Here is a 23,126-nt window from a genome sequence, read left to right as displayed (position 1 = left end):
GATTAGAAAGAGGAGTGGGAGGCCCCGGTGCACAACTGAGCAAGAGGACAAATGCATTAGAGTGTCTAGTTTGAGAAACAGACGCCTCACAGGTCCTCAACTGGCAGCTTCATTAAATAGTACCCGCAAAACACCAGTCTCAACGTCAACAGTGAAGAGGCGACTCCGGGATGCTGACCTTCTAGGCAGAGTTGCAAAGAAAAAGCCATATCTCAGACTGGCCAATAAAAAGAAAAGATTAAGATGGGCAAAAGAACACAGACACTGGACAGACAAAGATTGAAAAAAAGTGTTATGGACAGACTAATCGAAGTTTGAGAAGAAGAACATTTGTGAGACGCAGACCAAATGAAAAGATGCTGGAGGAGTGCTTGATGCCATCTGTCAAGCATGGTGGAGGCAATGTGAAGGTCTGGGGGTGCTTTGGTGGTGGTAAAGTGGGAAATATGTACAGGGTAAAAGGGATCTTGAAGAAGGAAGGCTATCACTCCATTTTGCAACACCATGCCATACCCTGTGGACGGTGCTTGATTGGAGCCAATCTCCTCCTACAACAGGACAATGACTCAAAGCACAGATCCAAACTATGCAATAACTATTTAGGGAAGAAGCAGTCAGCTGGTATTCTGTCTATAATGGAGTGGCCAGCACAGTCACCGGATCTCAACCCTATTGAGCTGTTGTGGGAGCAGCTTGACCGTATGGTACGTAAGTGCCCATCAAGCCAATCCAACTTGTGGGAGGTGCTTCAGGAAGCATGGGGTGAAATCTTTTCAGATTACCTCAACAAATTGACAACTACACTGCTCAAAAAAATTAAGGGAACACTTAAACAACACAATGTAACTCCAAGTCAATCACACTTCTGTGAAATCAAACTGTCCACTTAGGAAGCAACACTGATTGACAATACATTTCACATGCTGTTGTGCAAATGGAATAGACAACAGGTGGAAATTATAGGCAATTAGCAAGACACCCCCAATAAAGAAGTGGTTATGCAGGTGGTGACCACAGACCACTTCTCAGTTCCTATGCTTCCTGGCTGATGTTTTGGTCACTTTTGAATGCTGGCGGTGCTTTCACTCTAGTGGTAGCATGAGACGGAGTCTACAACCCACACAAGTGGCTCAGGTAGTGCAGCTCATCCAGGATGGCACATCAATGCGAGCTGTGGCAAGAAGGTTTGCTGTGTCTGTCAGCGTAGTGTCCAGAGCATGGAGGCGCTACCAGGAGACAGGCCAGTACATCAGGAGACGTCGAGGAGGCCGTAGGAGGGCAACAACCCAGCAGCAGGACCGCTACCTCCGCCTTTGTGCAAGGAGGAGCAGGAGGAGCACTGCCAGAGCCCTGCAAAATGACCTCCAGCAGGCCACAAATGTGCATGTGTCTGCTCAAACGGTCAGAAACAGACTCCATGAGGGTGGTATGAGGGCCCGACGTCCACAGGTGGGGGTTGTGCTTACAGCCCAACACCGTGCAGGACGTTTGGCATTTGCCAGAGAACACCAAGATTGGCAAATTCGCCACTGGCGCCCTGTGCTCTTCACAGATGAAAGCAGGTTCACACTGAGCACGTCACCGACGTGACAGAGTCTGGAGACGCCGTGGAGAACGTTCTGCTGCCTGCAACATCCTCCAGCATGACCGGTTTGGCGGTGGGTCAGTCATGGTGTGGGGTGGCATTTCTTTGGGGGGCCGCACAGCCCTCCATGTGCTCGCCAGAGGTAGCCTGACTGCCATTAGGTACCGAGATGAGATCCTCAGACCCCTTGTGAGACCATATGCTGGTGCGGTTGGCCCTGGGTTCCTCCTAATGCAAGACAATGCTAGACCTCATGTGGCTGGAGTGTGTCAGCAGTTCCTGCAAGAGGAAGGCATTGATGCTATGGACTGGCCCGCCCGTTCCCCAGACCTGAATCCAATTGAGCACATCTGGGACATCATGTCTCGCTCCATCCACCAACGCCACATTGCACCACAGACTGTCTAGGAGTTGGCGGATGCTTTAGTCCAGGTCTGGGAGGAGATCCCTCAGGAGACCATCCGCCACCTCATCAGGAGCATGCCCAGGCGTTGTAGGGAGGTCATACAGGCACGTGGAGGCCACACACACTACTGAGCCTAATTTTGACTTGTTTTAAGGACATTATATCAAAGTTGGATCAGCCTGTAGTGTGGTTTTCCACTTTAATTTAGAGGGTGACTCCAAATCCAGACCTCCATGGGTTGATACATTTGATTTCCATTGATCATTTTTGTGGGATTTTGTTGTCAGCACATTCAACTATGTAAAGAAAAAAGTATTTAATAAGATTATTTCATTCATTCAGATCTAGGATGTGTTGTTTAAGTGTTCCCTTTATTTTTTTGAGCAGTGTAGAATGCCAAAGGTCTGCAAGGCTGTAATTGCTGCAAATTGAGGATTCTTTGACGAAAGCAAAGTTTGAAGGACACAATTATTATTTCTATTAAAAATCATTATTTCTAACCTTGTCAATGACTACATTTCCTATGCATTTTGCTATATTTCCTATTCAAACTAATTTCATGTATGTTTTCATGGAAAACAAGGACATTTCTAAGTGACCCCAATCTTTTGAACGGTAGTATATATATATACAGTGGGGAAAACAAGTATTTGATACACTGCCGATTTTGCAGGTTTTCCTACTTACAAAGCATGTAGAGGTCTGTAATTTTTATCATAGGTACACTTTAACTGTGAGAGACAGAATCTAAAACAAAAATCCAGAAAATCACATTGTATGATTTTTAAGTAATTAATTTGCATTTTATTGCATGACATACAGTGGGGAAAAAAAGTATTTAGTCAGCTTCCAATTGTGCAAGTTCTCCCACTTAAAAAGATGAGAGAGGCCTGTAATTTTCATCATAGGTACACGTCAACTATGACAGATAAAATGAGAAAAAAAAATCCCGAAAATCACATTGTAGGATTTTTTATGAATTTATTTGCAAATTATGGTGGAAAATAAGTATTTGGTCAATAACAAAAGTTTCTCAATACTTTGTTATATACCCTTTGTTGGCAATGACACAGGTCAAACGTTTTCTGTAAGTCTTCACAAGGTTTTCTGTCACAAGCTGGGCTTGGACTCCGGTCTCAGATGTGGAGAGCTGGGGGTTCTACCCCTAGCCACAGAGGAGGTATAGTTGGACCCAAATGAAACACCCAAGGCAATACTCCAGGCAAGTAGATTTAATGTAAAAACAAAGGTTCTTCGCACTTCAAAAATAGTCCAACAAAAGTTCTTCTCAGAAAGAGGTATATTAACAGAGGTAGAGTAACAAAACAGGAGGCAAAACAAAATAACTCCACGAGGGGAGAAAAACAAACTAAAGATAACTTAGAAAACCTTACTTGGAAAGACACGGTGGAACAAAGCAGGAGACACATAGCCAGGACTCAAAAACCAAGTGAGAAACAAGGGGAAAACACACAGCTAAAATACTCTAGGGGAAACAAGGCACAGGTGACCTGGATCAAGCTAATAAGGACACACGAGGAAGAACTAAGGCAGAGGGGAACACAGATGACCTCTAGAGGCCCGGAGACAAACAGGAGGCAGGAAGCTGACAGGACCCCCTCCTCTAGGAACGACTCCTGACGTTCCTTCCAGAACACCCTGGCCTCAGGGTGCGAAAATCTCGGATCAAACCTGGGTCCAGGATGTCCCTGGCTGGAACCCAGGAGCGCTCCTCTGGCCCGTAGCCCTCCCAGTCCACCAGATACTGCAGAGAGTTCTGGACCCTCCGGGAGTCCAGTATCCGGCGGACTGTGTAGGCTGGCTGGCCGTCAATGATCCTGGGAGGTGGCGGGGGTCTGCGTGGGGGGGCAAAGGGAGAAGACAAGACAGGTTTAAGTAGTGAAACATGGAAAGTGGGGTTAATTCTAAGGGAGCGAGGGAGAACCAAACGATAAGAAACAGGGTTAACTTTTCTAGCTATGCGGAAAGGCCCAATGTATCTCTGGGAAAGCTTCTTGGATTCGACCCGGAGGGGCAGGTTCTTAGTGGCCAACCAAACTCTCTGACCAGCTCGGAAACTAGGGGCCGTCCGGCGGTGGCGATTAGCCTGACTTTGGTATCTCTGGGAGGTCCGAAGGAGGGTACACCTGGCCTTCTTCCAGGTCCGCCTACAGCGTTGGACAAAGCGCTGGGCCGAGGGAACACCAACTTGCGCCTCTTCCTCTGGAAATAATGGAGGGTTGTAACCGAACTGGCATTCGAAGGGGGACAATCCGGTGGCTGAGGACTGGAGGGTGTTGTTGGCATATTCAGCCCAAATGATATAGGTGGCCCAAGACGTGGGATTACTGGCCGCCATACACCGCAGGGTGGTCTCCAGATCCTGATTAATCCGTTCCGTTTGGCCATTAGACTCTGGATGGAACCCCGACGATAGGCTGGCTGTGGCCCCAATAAGCCTGCAGAAGGCCCCCCAAAACCGGGACGAGAATTGGGGACCTCGGTCGGAGACCACGTCCAGGGGAATACCAAATATCCGGAAGACATGGTTCATGAGGAGCTCAGCAGTCTCCTTAGCCGAGGGCAGCTTGGGCAGGGGAATAAACCGGGCAGCCTTAGAGAACCGGTCTACCACCACTAGGATGACGGTGTTGCCCTGGGATGGAGGAAGTCCCGTAACAAAGTCCAGAGAAAGGTGTGACCATGGCCTTCGAGGATCAGGTAAGGGATGGAGCAGTCCCTGGGGTCGCTGGCGTGTCGACTTTCCCTGGTTGCACACAGGGCAGGCCTCAACATAGACCTGCACGTCCTTCTTGATGGACGGCCACCAAAACCGCCGTCGGAGGAATTCCAGTGTGCGAGCACTGCCTGGATGGCATGTCAAGGGCGACTCATGACCCCACTGCAAGACGCGGGCCCGAACAGAGAGAGGAACGTACAGGCGACCGGCAGGACCACCGCCTGGATCGGGCTCATGGACAAGGGCTTCTCGTACCCCTCTTTCTAGTTCCCACTGAAGAGGTGCGACGATCCTAGACCTCGGAATAATCGATGCCAAGGGCTTCTCTTGTACCTCGGGAGAATAGGCTCGAGACAGGGCATCCGGCTTGACGTTCTTGGTGCCAGGTCGGTAAGACAGGAGGAACTGGAATCGATTAAAGAAAAGGGACCATCGTGCTTGCCGAGGGTTCATCCGCTTAGCCTGTTGGAGATATTCCAGGTTCTTGTGGTCTGTGAGAACCTGGAAAGGGTGCTGAGCCCCCTCAAGCCAATGGCGCCACTCTTCCAAGGCCAGTTTTACCGCAAGCAACTCTCGATCCCCCACGTGGTAGTTGCGCTCGGCCTCAGACAGGCGGCGAGACATGAAGGCACAAGGGTGTAATCTCCCATCCTCACCCCTCTGTGACAGGACGGCTCCCACCCCCACCTCTGAGGCGTCCACCTCCACCACGAAAGGTCTTTCTGGGTCAGGGATCACCAGAATCGGAGCAGAAGTGAAGCGGCGCTTGAGATCCTCGAAGGCCCCTGCTGCTTCCGGACCCCAGTGAATCTTGGTCCCTCCTCCCTTGGTAAGCGTCGTCAAGGGGGCTACCACCGAGCTGAAATTCTTAATGAACTTCCGATAGAAGCTAGAAAAGCCAATGAACCGTTGAACCTCCTTGACCGTGGCAGGTGTGGGCCAGCAGTGGACCGCTTTGACCTTCTTGGGATCCATCTCTAGGTGCCCGGGAGTGACAATAAACCCGAGAAACTGAGTCTGAGAAACATGAAATTCACACTTCTCAGGTTTAACGTAGAGGTGATTGTCAAGGAGCCTCTGGAGAACCCTGCTAACATGCCCCTCATGCTCCTTCTGTGACCTCGAGAAGATGAGGATATCGTCCAGGTACACGAAGACGAACAGATTAAGCATATCCCGGAGAACATCATTAATCAGGGCTTGGAATACTGCGGGGGCATTGGTGAGCCCGAACGGCATCACCCGATATTCATAGTGCCCCGTGGGCGTGTTGAACGCCGTCTTCCATTCGTCTCCTTGCCGGATCCGCACGAGATGGTAAGCATTGCGGAGATCCAGCTTAGTAAAAATGGAAGCCCCTTGAAGCAGCTCAAAAGCAGTGGCCATGAGAGGAAGGGGGTATCGATTCCGAACCGTGATCTTGTTGAGTCCCCGGTAATCAATACAAGGCCTAAGACCCCCGTCTTTCTTTTCAACAAAAAAGAAGCCCGCCCCAGCCGGGGAAGTAGAGGCATAGATGAGGCCGGCTGCCAAGGACTCCTTAATGTAGGTGTCCATAGCTGCGTGCTCGGGGGAGGACAAGGAAAAGATCCGACCTCTAGGAGGGCAGCACCCAGGTAGTAGATCAATGGCACAGTCATACGTGCGATGAGGCGGTAAGGAAGTAGCCCGGGCCTTGCTGAACACTGCCTTGAACCGATGGTAAACACTGGGGACTCGGGAGACGTCAACAGACTCTTGAAACTGGGTACTAGGGGCTGAGGGACTCTGAAGCATGCAGGTGAGTTGGCAAGTGGGACCCCAGCTTAGAATGGTGCCAGTAGGCCAGTCGATCTGGGGATTATGTCTGCATAGCCAAGGGTGACCCAGGATAATAGGATACTCGGGAGAGTCAATGAGATAGAAGGTCTCCTCCTGCTGGTGTTGAGAGATGGTAAGTCGCAGGGACTGAGTCGCCTCTGTAACCTTTCCTGGTTCCAGAGGTCTGCCATCTAAGGCTGTAACTGCCTGGGGTTGAGGAAGTAGTTGGGTAGGGATCTTAAGTTCCTTAGCCAAGGTTACATCCAGGAAATCACCTGCGGCACCGGAATCGATCATAGCCTGGACCCGATGCTGGTGGCCCTCCCAGGACAGAGTGGCTGGAATAGCCAGGACAGCGTTAGTAGGAGGAGCTCTAATTCTCCCCATCACAGCCCTCCTGTAGCTGGGCGGGGACAGGCGTTTCCCGAAAGCTCGGGGCAAGTGGAGCGGAAGTGGCCGGCAACCCCGCAGTAGAGGCACCGACGCTCCCTCATGCGACGTTCCCTTTCGTTGGGAGAAAGCCTGGAACGGCCTAACTGCATGCTCTCCGGGGAATCCTGGAGCAGTTCAGGAGCCGGGGAAGCTCTGAATGACGGAGTCCAAACAGGAGAAACAGAGCTGCTCAGAGGACCTTGGGACTGAGACACCTGGCGGCGAGCCGTTCTCCGCTCTCTTAGACGATTGTCCAGGCGGATGGCCAAGGCTATGAGGGACTCGAGATCTCCAGCTGGTTCTCGGGTGGCTAACTCATCTTGAAGGGGCTCAGATAACCCTCCCTGAAAACAGACCCTCAGCGCTTCATCATTCCATCCGCTCCTTGCTGCTATGGTCCGGAAATCAATGGCAAAATCTGCCGTGCTTCGGGGGCCCTGACGGAGAGACAGTAGGCGCTTGGAAGCCTCCCGCCCACTGACAGGATGATCGAACACCCGCTTGAACTCTTCTACAAATGCAGCGTGGGAGTCACAACAGGCCTCCTGGGACTGCCACACCGCAGAGGCCCAGGCGAGCGCCTTGTCTGAAAGAAGGGTAATGATGTAGGCAATCTTGGAACGGTCTGTGGGAAAACTTGAGGGTTGGAGCTCGAAGGTGAGGGAGCATTGGGTGAGGAAACCCTGGCAAGAGCTTGGATCCCCAGAAAAGGGCTTGGGAGGTGGTAGTCGGGGCTCCGCCACTAGAGAAGGCCTGTCGTCACTGGGGGGTGACCTGGGGGAAGGGAGAGGACCAGGGAGGCGTTCAAAGAGCTGGCGGAGGGAACTCATCATTTCGGCCAGGAGTTGAGAATGACTAGCCATCAGCTCTTCTTGTCGGCTGAGAACGGCTTCATGGCGCTGGAAAGAAGCCTCATGTCGAGTGATCACCGCCAACAGGTCCTGGGAACTGAGTGTTTCTGGGTCCATGATTGACTTGGTTTTTCTGTCACAAGCTGGGCTTGGACTCCGGTCTCAGATGTGGAGAGCTGGGGGTTCTACCCCTAGCCACAGAGGAGGTATAGTTGGACCCAAATGAAACACCCAAGGCAATACTCCAGGCAAGTAGATTTAATGTAAAAACAAAGGTTCTTCGCACTTCAAAAATAGTCCAACAAAAGTTCTTCTCAGAAAGAGGTATATTAACAGAGGTAGAGTAACAAAACAGGAGGCAAAACAAAATAACTCCACGAGGGGAGAAAAACAAACTAAAGATAACTTAGAAAACCTTACTTGGAAAGACACGGTGGAACAAAGCAGGAGACACATAGCCAGGACTCAAAAACCAAGTGAGAAACAAGGGGAAAACACACAGCTAAAATACTCTAGGGGAAACAAGGCACAGGTGACCTGGATCAAGCTAATAAGGACACACGAGGAAGAACTAAGGCAGAGGGGAACACAGATGACCTCTAGAGGCCCGGAGACAAACAGGAGGCAGGAAGCTGACAGTTTTCACACACTGTTGCTGGTATTTTGGCCCATTCCTCCATGCAGATCTCCTCTAGAGCAGTGATGTTTTGGGGCTGTCGCTGGGCAACACAGACTTTCAACTCCCTCCAAAGATTTTCTATGGAGTTGAGATCTGGAGACTGGCTAGGCCACTCCAGGACCTTGAAATGCTTCTTACGAAGCCACTCCTTCGTTGCCCGGGCGGTGTGTTTGGGATCATTGTCATGCTGAAAGACCCAGCCACGTTTCATCTTCAATGCCCTTGCTGATGGAAGGAGGTTTTCACTCAAAATCTCACGATACATGGCCCCAGTCATTCTTTCCTTTACACGGATCAGTCGTCCTGGTCCCTTTGCAGAAAAACAGTCCCAAAGCATGATGTTTCCACCCCCATGCTTCACAGTAGGTATGGTGTTCTTTGGATGCAACTCAGCATTCTTTGTCCTCCAAACACGACGAGTTGAGTTTTTACCAAAAAGTTATATTTTGGTTTCATCTGACCATATGACATTCTCCCAATCCTCTTCTGGATCATCCAAATGCACTCTAGCAAACTTCAGACGGGCCTGGTCATGTACTGGCTTAAGCAGGGGGACACGTCTGGCACTGCAGGATTTGAGTCCCTGGCGGCGTAGTGTGTTACTGATGGTAGGCTTTGTTACTTTGGTCCCAGCTCTCTGCAGGTCATTCACTAGGTCCCCCCGTGTGGTTCTGGGATTTTTGCTCACCGTTCTTGTGATCATTTTGACCCCACGGGGTGAGATCTTGCGTGGAGCCCCAGATCGAGGGAGATTATCAGTGGTCTTGTATGTCTTCCATTTCCTAATAATTGCTCCCACAGTTGATTTCTTCAAACCAAGCTGCTTACCTATTGCAGATTCAGTCTTCCCAGCCTGGTGCAGGTCTACAATTTTGTTTCTGGTGTCCTTTGACAGCTCTTTGGTCTTGGCCATAGTGGAGTTTGGAGTGTGACTGTTTGAGGTTGTGGACAGGTGTCTTTTATACTGATAACAAGTTCAAACTGGTGCCATTAATACAGGTAACGAGTGGAGGACAGAGGAGCCTCTTACAGAAGAAGTTACAGGTCTGTGAGAGCCAGAAATCTTGCTTGTTTGTAGGTGACCAAATACTTATTTTCCATCATAATTTGCAAATAAATTCATTAAAAATCCTACAATGTGATTTTCTGGAAAGAAAATTCTCAATTTGTCTGTCATAGTTGACGTGTACCTATGATGAAAATTACAGGCCACTCTCATCTTTTTAAGTGGGAGAACTTGCACAATTGGTGGCTGACTAAATACTTTTTTCCCCCACTGTAAGTATTTGATCACCTACCAACCAGTAAGAATTCCGGCTCTCACAGACCTGTTAGTTTTTCTTTAAGAAGCCCTTTGTAATTAGGAAAACTTGCAAAATCGGCAGTGTATCAAATACTTGTTCTCCCCACTGTATATATATATATATATATATATATATATTTGCGCCCATCTCAGTGAACTAATCCATTGCGGAGGCCTAGACTAAAAGCCAATTTATGCTTGATTCGAAAATGTGGTCGGAGGCTCCATATGGAGGGTGAGCCTCCAGAGGCCTGCAGAGGCCTAATCGATCTCTGTACCGCATCGCCATGCGCCTCCCAAATGTTGTAACAATACGCAGGGCTCTGTATAGCTCTGCTTTGACATGATTGGTTGACAGTGGGTGGGGGCGGTACATCCTTGCAACAGCTCTGCACTGCTCCGCGAAGCCAAGAAGTATGAATGCCCTGACTTCTGCTGAGGCCATTCTTGCCCTGACTTCTGCTGAGGCCATATCACCGTAAATGCTGCATGGCCAATGCAGACGTTGGATTGACCATGCGTCCAGATGCACGACGCACTTCTCTCTCCAGAATGCACATTCATTGTTTCGTGTTCCTCTGTAGCTCAGCTGGTAGAGCACGGCGCTTGTAACGCCAAGGTAGTGGGTTCGATCCCCGGGACCACACGTACACAAAAAAATGTATGCACGCATGACTGTAAGTCGCTTTGGATAAAAGCATCTGCTAAATGGCATATTATTATTATTATAAAGACATATAACTTCATTGCGTGAATTGTTTGCTTTTGACTGTTAGTGTATATAAATTCCCCATTACATATATCACCAGTAGTACATTTTACCTTTTCATTCCTAATCTACAATGTTTGTTACTGTCATTTATTTTTATGCATTCAATATTATTATTCCAGTCTTCCTGTTCTCATTGTCGGAGCGGACACATTGTTTTCATAGTGCACAACCTATGCTACACTTGTGAGAAACAATTTTTGTTTTATTTAATTCCATTTTTAAGAGTTCTGTCAATTTAGTCATTGTCTTTTGTTTGGAGCGGTCCTGTCAATGTTGAGTAAGGACGCACATGCATAGAAGTAAGGCCTATAGGCTACCTGGCCTGTGCACAAATGTAGGCATTTAAATGTGCCCATTTGGGGATCTGATTGTGTTTCTGATTGGCTTAACGCACCACCACTAATGACCTGTGGAGCTTCTCAAAGTAATGTTTTCTTCACTTCCAAACAGCAAGCAAACAAAGTCTGTTTTTACATCCTTTTGAGAATTACAATAGTCCCTCAATGTATTTGAAAACTCTTTCCAGCTCTCTCCCTTTCGATAACCACTCAGCGTGAAAGGGAAAAATGTCACGCTCTGATCCAGTGGAAACGTCATAAAATAAGCTTCTTATCAGTGCTTGACTTGGACTGAAATAGGTTCCGGTACTCATTTTGGGTGCTGGTACTGTTTATATTTAGGTGCAGGAGCTGCACAATACTGTTGAGCTAATATTCTATAAGAGGAACAGGAGCTCAAGCAGTAGAACATTTGAGGTGCCGGTACTCCGGTGAGCTCCTGTCCAAGTCAAGCACTGCTTCTTATCCCTTTCGCAAATAGCCTACAGCTGTGTTTGTCCCGAGCTCACTGGCGTGGGAAACTCTTGAGGGCCCAGAATATTTTATACAATGTTGCAAGTTCACTAGCGCAAGCTTCAGGCCAAAACCAGGTTAATAGTTGATACAATGTTGGTTACTTCCAAACAAAAAAAATTTGAACCTATTTTTGGTTCCACCCCCTGGTTTGAAAACGTACACACAAAAACAGCCCTCTTGTGGTACTGTAATAAAAAAAATCTCGGTGTTGTGGCATATCTGGTTGACTTTCACTGCTGTATTCTCAATCATGAAGCTAGTCATCATAACAGATGTACAAGTTACTAGTAAGTTATCTTGATCATCAAATAAATCATCTCTAGACAGACACTAAAATATCTTTGACCCTCATCAAATGAGAGTGGTCCAACTGTAGCAGGTCTCGTCAATATCAAAGGATTTTTGATTTATTTATTTTATCTTTATTTAACTAGGCAAGTCAGTTAAGAACAAAATTCATATTTTCAATGACGGCCTACCCCGGCCAAACCCGGACAACGCTGGGCCAATTGTGCGCCGCCCTATGGGACTCCCAATCACGGCCGGATTGTGACACAGCCTGGAATCGAACCAGGGGGGGGTCTGTAGTGACGCCTCAAGCACTGAGATGCAGTGCCTTAGACCGCTGCGCCACTCGGGATCCCACAACTAATGTCCAGACAGTCTATTTTGACCACACCTGGCTAGATTACATACATTTAATCACATTAAAATGTAATGTTCTGATGAAGAATGACTCAGTCATTGTAGAATTGGAAAATCATTATATTCAGAAAAGTAAACATTTTTCTCAAGGAAAATCGACCATGGATTCAGGGTCTTTTGACGTGGAAAAAACATAATTACATACAATTATTATATTCAGAAAATAAAGAAAATGTCTCAAAGAAAACAGACCATGGATTAATTTGCAGTTTGTGTTTTTGTATACAGTATGTATATCTCTATGCACTGTACTGACATCAGGAGTATCTTACCCAAAGGCCATGACTGTAGAATACATGTTTTTTTGGCGTTATCAAGGAAACCAGACCATGGATTCAGGGTCATTTGACATGGAAAAAACATGGTCTGTTGTCCTTGAGAAAAATTGTTGTCTACTTTTCCACCTTTCAGCAGGATAATACCCTAAAACACACTGGAGTTGCTTACCAAGACGACATTGAATGATTCGGAGTGGCCTAGTTACAGTTTTGACTTAAATCAGCTTGAAAATGGCTGTCTAGCAATGATCAACAATATTTGAATAATGGTCAAATATTGTACAATCCAGGTATGCAAAGCTCTTAGAGACTTACCCAGAAAGACTCACAGCTGTAATCGCTGCCAAAGGGGATTCTAACATGTATTGACTCAGGAGTGTGAATACGTATGTAAATGAGATATTTCTGTATTTCATTTTCAATAAATGTACACAAATGTCTAAAAACACGTTTTCACTTTGTCATTATGGGGTATTGTGTGTAGTTGGTTGAGAGAGACATCTATTTAATACATTTTGGATTCAGGCTGTAACACAACAAAATGTGGAATAAGTCAAGGGGTATGAATACTTTCTGGAGGCGCTGTAACTATGAGTTGAACATATTTGGCTGAAAACAAACTAGTAGCCAGTTGTTGCCCATGGTGGAATCATATCTAACCCGTTGGCTCGTGGAGCCTAACCCGAGTCTAGAGGCAGTCTAGTTAAAGATACTGATAACTAATCCCTAACCAACTAAGGTTTCCCCTTTTGTCTGTGGTCTAGCTCTGTGGTTCCCAACCAGGTGTACTAGGAACCCTGGGGGTACTTGACCTATCCACAGGGGGTACTTGAGAAGACTCATGTGACCATAGGCTTACTGGTAAAATGCAGTGGTGGAAAAAGTACCCAATTTGTCATACTTGAGTAAAAGTTAAGATATCTTAATAGAAAATGACTCAAGTGAAAGTCACCCAGTAAAATGTTACTTGAGTAAAAGTCTAAAAGTATTTGGTTTTAAATATACTTAAGTATCAAAAGTAAAAATTAAAATATACTTAAGTATCAAATGTAAATGTAATTGTAACAAGTAAAAGTATAAATCATTGTTTTTTAAACATTTACGGATAGCCAGAGGCACACGCCAACACTTCAACATAATTTACATACGAAGCATGTGTGTTTAGTGAATCCGCCAGATCAGATGCAGCAGGGAGGACCAGGGATGTTCTCTTGATAAGTGCGTGAATTGAACCATTTTCCTGTCCTGCTAAGCATTCAAAATGTAACGAGTACTTTTGGGTGTCAGGGAAAATGTATGGAGTAAAAAGTACATTATTTTCTTTAGGAATGTAGTGAAGTAAAAGTAAAAGTAGTCAAAACTATAAATAGTATAGTAAAGTACAGATACCCCCAAAAAACTACATAAGTAGTACTTTCAAATAGTTTTACTTAAGTACTTTATACCACTAGTAAAATGCACATTAGGGGGTACTTCAGGGATTCTCCAGGCAGAGCAGAATTCAGTTGGTGGTACAGTAAACGAAACAGGTTGGGAACCACTGGTCTAGCGATTAGCTAACGTTAGCTAGCTAGCGTCACAAAATAGTATTCCGCTAGCTAGCTGAGCTGTTTTATTAAAAAAAACAGCAGAGATGACTCAAACACCGTAGCTAGCTAGCAAGCCCTCCTCGGCAACAATGTTATTGGGGTGCGGGAAAGTTAGATTAATCATCCATTTTTAGTTAATTGTCATTGAAGTTGGTGGTTACTACTGGTTTCAGATCCGCGGCAATATAAATTGTCCGCCATGTTTTGTGTTCTTCTTCTTCTTCTTCAGAGTTTAACGGCGGTTGGCATCCAATATGTTGCATTACCGCCCCCAACTGGACTAAATCCATTATAAATCCATTATACTGTAATACTACAAAATAAAAACATTTTATATATATAAATATACATATTTATATATACACACAAAAATAACACCCTTCAAACTAACCCTACCTTCAAACTAAAAAAAAAAACACTACCCCATTCCACTACTTTGACTCTCTACTACTGCACATAATGGAGAAGTACGATATAAATAGATACTTTTTTTGGTTTGAACCAGTTCAGAATTTTATTTTGCTGGTCGGAACAGTGGAATGGAATGAAAAAAAGAATGCTTCTGTTCAGAACAATGCTAACGATGTGAACGTCCTGGACGTCCTGCTCCTGCACCATCCCAACGGGACACCACCCCTCAACACACCCTTGTAACTCTTTTGAAGTCAAAATCTTGTATACCCAAATACCACAGCTGCCACCGCAACATCCATTTTCTTTTGATTTACGTTCCATTTCTGCGGTACAGTTGATAACCATTGCTATGAACGCTAAGAAGCCAACCTTACTGAAGCATATGTCACTCGTTGGCCTTTCCCTCTGTGCTGGCACAGATCTACTACTCACAGGGATCCTCTCAGGATCCCTCACCCTTGACCCATCCTCCTCTACTATCTTCACTGCCTCAGCATATGACACCTTCTGCACTACTCTGACTCTATCCACCTCAACCTGCCTCTCTCGCACCGGACACTTCCAATCCCCAGCAACATGGGCACCCCTACAGTTGACACACACAATTTTATCCACCAAAACTAAACAACTCTCTATCCCATGCCCTCCTGCACACTTCCCACATCTTGGAATCTCCCTCCTACAAACTGCTGCAACATGACCATAAACGTTGCACCTGAAACAGCGCAATGGATTCGGCACAAAAGCGCTAACACGATAACTGATACATCCTAACATGACTTTGTAAAGACTCTGACTCAAAACTCAAAAAGGACTGACAGTGACTCCTCTGTTTCACCACCAGGTCTGCGTCGCACCAAACGGCGGGCCGTCACAAACACCAGGAATCTTCAACTGCTCCACCACACTTAACGCTACCCCAGAAATCACCTTTCAATGGTGCTCTGTTCCTAAGAGCAAAGCAAGAAACAGATCTTGACCCAAGTTACGTGACACGGAGCGCCCGCTCCCTCTGGTCAGAAGAAACACAAACAAATATCACAAGTCCACTACAGGTTACCTTCACAAATTCAACTGCACCCAACTCCTTTCCCACCCACCCTGAAACCACAAATGGTTCTGCCAAAAGGCAAGGGTCCACTTTCTCCCAAAAAGTCACTCCTACTGGAACAGATTCTTCTTTATCAGGTCCATCGATGCCAGGCTCTGGTTCTGAGCTCTTCACCACACCTTCCACCTCACTTAACTCGCCCTCATTCACTTCCATTTCACCTCCAGAACTCGGTCTGGCTCACTCGGTTTGCACTCGACACCAATCTTCTTCAACACCCAATCTCAATTTGTATCGCCATCTTCCTCCAATTCAAATCCAACCTCTGCTTTCCTCATTCTCTTTGACCTCTTCTTCCTCTTCTTCCTCCTCAGAAATCCACCTCTCTGTGTCCCTGTCCCAATAATCCTCTTCTCCAGACTTTGCTTGCGGCCCGGTGGCATCCCGACGGAACTCCATCTCATAATCGTCCTGCTCACCTCAGAAACGTGTCTTTCTCTGGGCGGCGACGTTTTGCGAGTATCTCCCCCTATCAGGTGAGTTCTGTCTGATCAACCCTTCTTTAGCTATTCTCTTTCTTTGCAGCTTTGTTTTCCTTCTGGTTCTTCTTCTGTGGGTTTTATGGGGGACTATAACCCAAGAAGGTGTATTGCCGCCACCAACTGGACGGGGTTGAGAAAACAACGTAAAAAAAAAAAAATCCATACGTAATAGGGAAAACAAACTTAATCCACACAAATAAAATAGTACAGTGACGAAAACTAAAACAAAACTCCCACTTCTTCCTTCCTTCAAAACTCCATATCTCACTTCTCAGGCTCTAGGGCCTGAGGGGGTGGTACGGCGTGTGACAATACTCCATGCAACTCCTCTGCCGAGAAATCTTTCAGTCCCAGGAACCGCTCTGCCGCATCCACAATTATATCTATTTTCCTGGACTTCCTCTCCACCTTGGAAGTGCCATTAATCACCATAGTTATAATGTCCACAAAATCAACCTTCTCAAAGGAAAATTCCACCCAAAAACTATATTTTGGTATTAGTTTCATTAGTCCATTGTTGACATAGTCCCAAATGTTTTTTGCTTGTCCAAGTTTTCAAGATATGCAACTTTCAAAATACAGAAATCATCAAAACGCAGCATCATATGATGTAAAATGCATCATACAGGGATGATTTCTGTATTTTGAAAGTTACATATCTTGAAAACTTGGATTAACAATGGATTAATGTTGGGTGGAGTTTTTCTTGAACCTTTAAAATATCTGGGTCCTGCTGGTAAAATGCAACCCCTGCAGCCTGCAGTGAAGGCCTATCCACCACCATGGACTCTTCAGGAGCACCATTCAAACCCTTTTAACCGCTGCTGCATATGATATGGTCTGGACTGCCCTGACTTTGGCCACCTCATTTTCTTTCACCCTTGTCGGGGCATTCAAAAGACGTGGCTTCATGGTTCCCACCACAATTGCAACATGTCACATTTTCATCACTTTTATAACACATTAAATGATATTTTCCACAACTTGGACATCTCTGCTTCTCCCTTCTGCAAACACTTGAAACATGACCAAAAGCTTTACAGTGATCAATCATCATTGGTCTTGGGATAGATGCTCTGACTCTGTAGTTAATATACCCCAACTGCACTTGAGTAGGGAGAGACTCCATATCAAAAAACAAAAGAACAGATAGACTTCACTTTTTCTTCATTCACCACACGATTCATCCGACGTGCATCAATAACTCCAGGAATATTTTACATCTCTTCAACATCAACTTCCCACGAGACGCCAGATATTACCCCCTTGAGGGGTGCGCTGTTCCTAAGAGACACACGACACGTCGAACTTCTCAAATCGGGTGAGACTCAACACACGTTCCTTACAAAAAATCAAAACCAGCCCGCCTCTCGTGATCCTCACAGCCCTCACTCTACCCAGCACTCTCTCCACCAGTTTGAATATATTAAATGGATTACTCAAGATAGGTAATCCGATCAGTTGTTCCTCATTTACAAACCGTACTCCTACAAGATAAGAAGGGACATTCTCATCACTGTACTCTACTTTGTTCCGTTTTCCATTCTTTTGGACAGTAGTCCAATTCTCCTTGATTCCACCGCCATTAGATTCAAGATCCACATCAGCGCGTCCTCTTCCACCATCCTTTCGAATCTATCCACGCGCCTCGACGGCTGAAACTTTGCCGTGTTTTGGTAAGGGCTCGGAGTGATGTCACGCACCCAAGAAGCCTCAACCAAATCACCCAGCAGATATGGATGACTTTGCCTCCAGGTATCCCACGAAAAGGAAATTTCGCACCCCGTTTCGAATACGCATCTCTCCTTCTCTCTTTCTTGAGGACGCAGGCCCAATCCCGAAGAGACACAAGACACGTCGAACTTCTCTCAAATCGGGTGAGACTCAACAACACGTTCCTTCTGATCCTCAGAAGTACAGAAAATCTGAACAAGCCCACCTCCACATCAGCGTCCTCTTCCACCATCTTCAATGAAGTGTTTGCTGTCATTCAACCAGAGAGACGAGAGAGTGCAGCAGTAGCTAGTACTCATTTTCATTTAAATTGAGAAAGCACTAAACATCTTAGCTAGATGTAAAATTAGGCAACAAAGACCTCCTCAGCAAAAACGTCTAAAATTAATTACAGATTTCTTGATTGATCTTAGATTAATTCTGACTATTTGTTTCTGGCTATGTTGTTGCTACGGTGGCTCAAGAGGGACAAACAACAGTAATATTAGGGAGTATGCAATCACAGACGTTCGCTTCGCCTAGCTGAGTTCTGCTAGGAGCAAACCTATGTATGCTGACGCCTTTAGTCTAAACGTCCACCTAGCCTATCAGAGGATGAGGTGATTGGTTGATCTCCACAAGTGCATAGGGCGTAGGGTCTACAGGTCGATTTGGGATTGGGCTGTAGCCTATCCTATGAAAACTAAGGTTGTGTAACAGAACTTTCTAAACATACTATAGGGTCATTCCACCTCAAAAGCACAAGAAAGTGAATTTCGACACCCATCATCTCAGATTGTTCTGAAATAATTTCTGAAATTAATAACAGATACGAGTAGCATTCCTGAAACATTATTTTGTTGTAATATAATTTGATCTCTGAAATTAAGCTAATTGATTGTACTCAAATTGGCCATTTTAATTTGTAGGATTCAAATAATATTAAATGAATATTATATCCAATTTGGACAGAACTTATTCCTACCAATGAGTAAAACATGAGGAATCCCCAAAAAATGTCTAAAGCCACCCACGGATCCCCTACATCCCAAGCCAATCCCACCCCAATAACCGTTATAGAGTATCAATTGTCTATGTTTGACAAGTAGTATGAAGCTGTGGCTTGGAGTATTGCTTCTCCATACTATGTAAGGTATTCCCTGTGAATCTGGTGGTTTTTTTCCCTGTTCAGAGAAATTAGTCATTGAAGTCGCTTGCATTATTTACCATAAAGTAGTGTGAAAGTATCAGGTTTTGACCACTAGATCCTGCTGTTCCTGCTATGCCACCAAATTATTTTATCAATTTTGCTGGTCTCTTGTGTTTATTAAATAGATTACAACATTTCATTTGCAACTTTGGGTAGAAAACAGCCCAGCTAGTCCATTACCTACCATCTAGACTCCTTTTCAATAGAAAGTGCAAACATAACGGCACAACATTAAGTTCTTAACAGTCAAGTCATAATAATTGAAAAAGCATTACATTTTCTTTTTACTTCAGTTGTCAGTTCAGTTGTCATCTTCCTCTTATTTTTTAAAATATATTTGTTTGTTTGTTTGTTATATAAACAGAGGACAATGTACCACAGTCCCTTGGTTACAGAGTAAGCCTGTCCGGTGGCTTGCACAGCCGACCCACCCGTGAGTAAGTTTGGGCTCTGACAGGGGTAGGATTTGGGCCAGGAGCTGGAGAGCTTGGTGGGGTAGAAGCCTCACCTTCAGTTGGCTCAATGTCTCAATTCTGCGCCCCTTGCCCTTAGGCCTGGACTGTGATCCAGCTCATCTAGGCGAGTGTGTTCTGGTTTGTTGTCTGCTCTGCAGATCCACCCGATTGCGACGATAGAGGGAGCCACCAACATCCACCAGGTAAGAACGTGGTGCAACTCTCTGTTAGTCACGTGCCCAGCCTCCAAAGTTCTGTGGTGTCTCCCAGCAGCGGTTTCATCCTTATCGTTTCACCCACCTCCAGCTCTGGTAGATCTCGAGCAGTCCGGTCGTAGAAAGCACTTAGCGAGCTGCTTTCTGTGGCGCAGTTTCGTCCGTGACGCCAACCATGACGCAGGGCTCAAGTAGCTTGTTAGCTACGGGGATGGTCGTCTTCAGACGTCTGGACAGAAGGCGTTGCGCTGGGCTGCTGTCCATGTTTTTTTCGGTGGGTGTGTTCCTCCACTGTAAGATGGCTTTCCAGGGGTCGTTCCTGTCACGCAAGGCCCTGCTTAACAGGTTTTTTGCAATCTTGACAGCTGACTCTGCCTTGCCATTTGCCTTTGGGTGTCTTGGAGAGGAGGTCACGTGGTCAAAATCCCATTCTGAGGCGAAACGCTTGAACTGTGCAGTGAATTGTGGGCCATTGTCCGTGATGACCTTGTCAGGCTGGCCTTGCAGCGCTTTATGACCGTCTCTGCAGACAAGTCAGGGAGCAGTTCAATTTCCCAAAAGTCAGAGTAGTGATCAACAACGAGAAGATAGTCATTTTGTCTGTGGCTGTGGCTGAAATAAGTCCATGCGTGTGGGTAGTTCGTGCGACATCATGGTTTCCTTTTGCTGTTCATGAGCGTACTCGTTGCATGTGGTACAGCTGCTGACAAAATCTTTAATTTCTGATTGCATGTTTGGCCAGTATAATGTGCGTGTGCATTTCCACAGTATTTGCATGCTATGGGGCTGTCTGTGTTCACCGTTCGTGGTGAATTACTCTGCCTCGATTGGTTTTGTCTGAATGTCTGCCATGCAACAGTGTGAACAGTATCAGCGCCGGTGCGTGGGGTTTCGATTCCCATTGCTCTCATTCTCATGTCAGTGACTTTGGCAGTGTAATGGCAGTTACTAATGTTAAGTCAGACCATCATTCAATCCCCCCGTATTCACAAGTAGCGGATCTTTCTCTCAAACGGGTTACAAAGTTGTGTACTGACTCACCCTCTTCCTGTTTGCAGCTTCCAAAAAACGAACTGCTCGTAAATGACATTCCTGGCGGGTTTGAAGTAATCCTCCAATGCATCCAGTATAGCTTTTGCATCACCCTGTTGTCGTGCTGTGAGGGTGAGATTGTGCCGGTAGATATACCTGCATTCGCTGCCCATCAAGCTCCTCAGAGTTGCCGCTTGGACCCCGTTGGGTTTCTCATGTACAGTTGAAGTCGGAAGTTTACATACACTTAGGTTGGAGTCATTAAAACTCGTTTTTCAACCACTCCACAAATTTCTTGTTAACAAACTATAGTTTTGGCAAGTCGGTTAGGACATCTACTTTGTGCATGACACAAGTAATTTTTCCAACAATTGTTTACAGACAGATTATTTCACTTATCATTCACTGTATCACAATTCCAGTGGGTCAGAAGTTTACATAGACTAAGTTGACTTTAAACAGCTTGGAAAATTCCAGAAAATGATGTCATGGCTTTAGAAGCTTCTGATAGGCTAATTGACATCATTTGAGTCAATTGGAGGTGCACCTGTGGATGTATTTCAAGGCCTACCTTCAAACTCAGCTAAGACCTCAGAAATAAATGTGTAGACCTCCACAAGTCTGGTTCATCCTTGGGAGCAATTTCCAAACGCCTGAAGGTACCACGTTCATCTGTACAAACAATAGTACGCAAGTATAAACACCATGGGACCACTCTGCCGTCATACCGCTTAGGAAGGAGACGCGTTCTGTCTCCTAGCCTAGAGATGAACATACTTTGGTGCGAGAACAACAGCAAATGACCTTGTGAAGATGCTGGAGGAAACAGGTACAAAAGTATCTATATCCACAGTAAAATGAGTCCTATATCGACATAACTTGAAAGGTTGCACAGCAAGGAAGAAGCCACTGCTCCAAAACCGCCATAAAAAAGCCAGACTACGGTTTGCAACTGCACATGGGGACAAAGAATGTACTTTTTGGAGAAATGTCCTCTGGTCTGATGAAACAAAAATAGAACTGTTTGGCCATAATGACCATCGTTATGTTTGGAGGAAAAAGGGGGAACTTGCAAGCCAAAGAACACCATCCCAACCGTGAAGCACAGGGGTGGCAGCATCATGCTGTGGGGATGCTTTGCTGCAGGAGGGACTGGTGCACTTCACAAAATAGATGGCATTATGAGGAAGGAAAATTATGTGGATATATTGAAGCAACATCTCAAGACATCAGTCAGGAAGTTAAAGCTTGATCGCAAATGGGTCTTCCAAATGGACAATGACCCCAAGCATACTTCCAAAGTTGTGGCAAAATGGCTTAAGGACAATAAAGTCAAGGTATTGGAGTGGCCATCACAAAGCCCTGACCTCAATCCTATAGAAAATGTGTGGGCAGAACTGAAAAAGCGTGTGCGAGCAAGGAGGCCTACAAACCTGACTCAGTTACACCAGCTCTGTCAGGAGGAATGGGTCAAAATTCACCCAACTTATTGTGGGAAGCTTGTGGAAGGCTACCCGAAACGTTTGACCCAAGTTAAACAATTTAAAGGCAATGTTACCAAATACTAATTGAGTGTGTGTAAACTTCTGACCCACTGGGAATGTGATGAAATAAATAAAAGCTGAAATAAATCATTCTCTCTACTATTATTCTGACATTTCACATTCTTAAAATAAAGTGGTGATCCTAACTGACCTAAGACAGGGATTGTTAATAGGATTAAATGTCAGGAATTGTGAAAAACTGAATTTAAATGTATTCGGCTAAGGTGTATGTAAACTTCCGACTTCAACTGTAGACCGGTCGCCAGTGCATAGTCCTCAAATTCATCCCTGAAGTTGTCCCAATTAGTATTCCAGTCCCCTGTGAGAACCATGGGATTTGGTGGCGGAATGTTCGCTGCCATAGCGATGGAATATGAGATCTCTTTGCCTTCAGCCATCGAGGTAGGTAGTGATGCTGGCTAGTCAGCTAGCAACGAGTTGATCAGTGTTGTGACTAACGTTAGCAGTAGGAAACGGCGTGTGTTCGCATATGGAACGTAACTGTGCCTATACTGTACTTAGCTACAAAAGAAACAAACGTGTGGTTTTCAAGCCACTTCTGATACCATTGCATTCATTCAGTATGATATGTTGGATTAAAGAATAAAGACAGACACAAATGTCAAGTTCAATAGCCTTGTTCAAGCAATGTACAAGTCCCTACGTACGGAGTCCGGGGAACAGCCCAGCTAGTCGATAACCTATCAACTAGACTCCATAACAGTGAATAGTTGACTCAAAGAGAGAGAAAGATAATAGTTGAACAGTTTTGAACAAATACATTTCTTCAAAAATGAAGGGGAAGCGAGAGAGAGAGAGAGAGAGAGAGAGAGAGAGAGAGAGAGAGAGAGAGAGAGAGAGAGAGAGAGAGAGAGAGAGAGAGAGAGAGAGAGAGATTAATTTTAATGTAACTTCTAAACTGCTTGCTGACTGTACACTGTACTGCGTGATTGTAG

This window comes from Coregonus lavaretus (assembly GCF_964263955.1).
Source record: "Coregonus lavaretus genome assembly, contig: HAP1_SCAFFOLD_2519, whole genome shotgun sequence".
Taxonomy (NCBI): Eukaryota; Metazoa; Chordata; class Actinopteri; order Salmoniformes; family Salmonidae; genus Coregonus; species Coregonus lavaretus.
Note: the sequence above shows the minus strand (reverse complement) of the source record.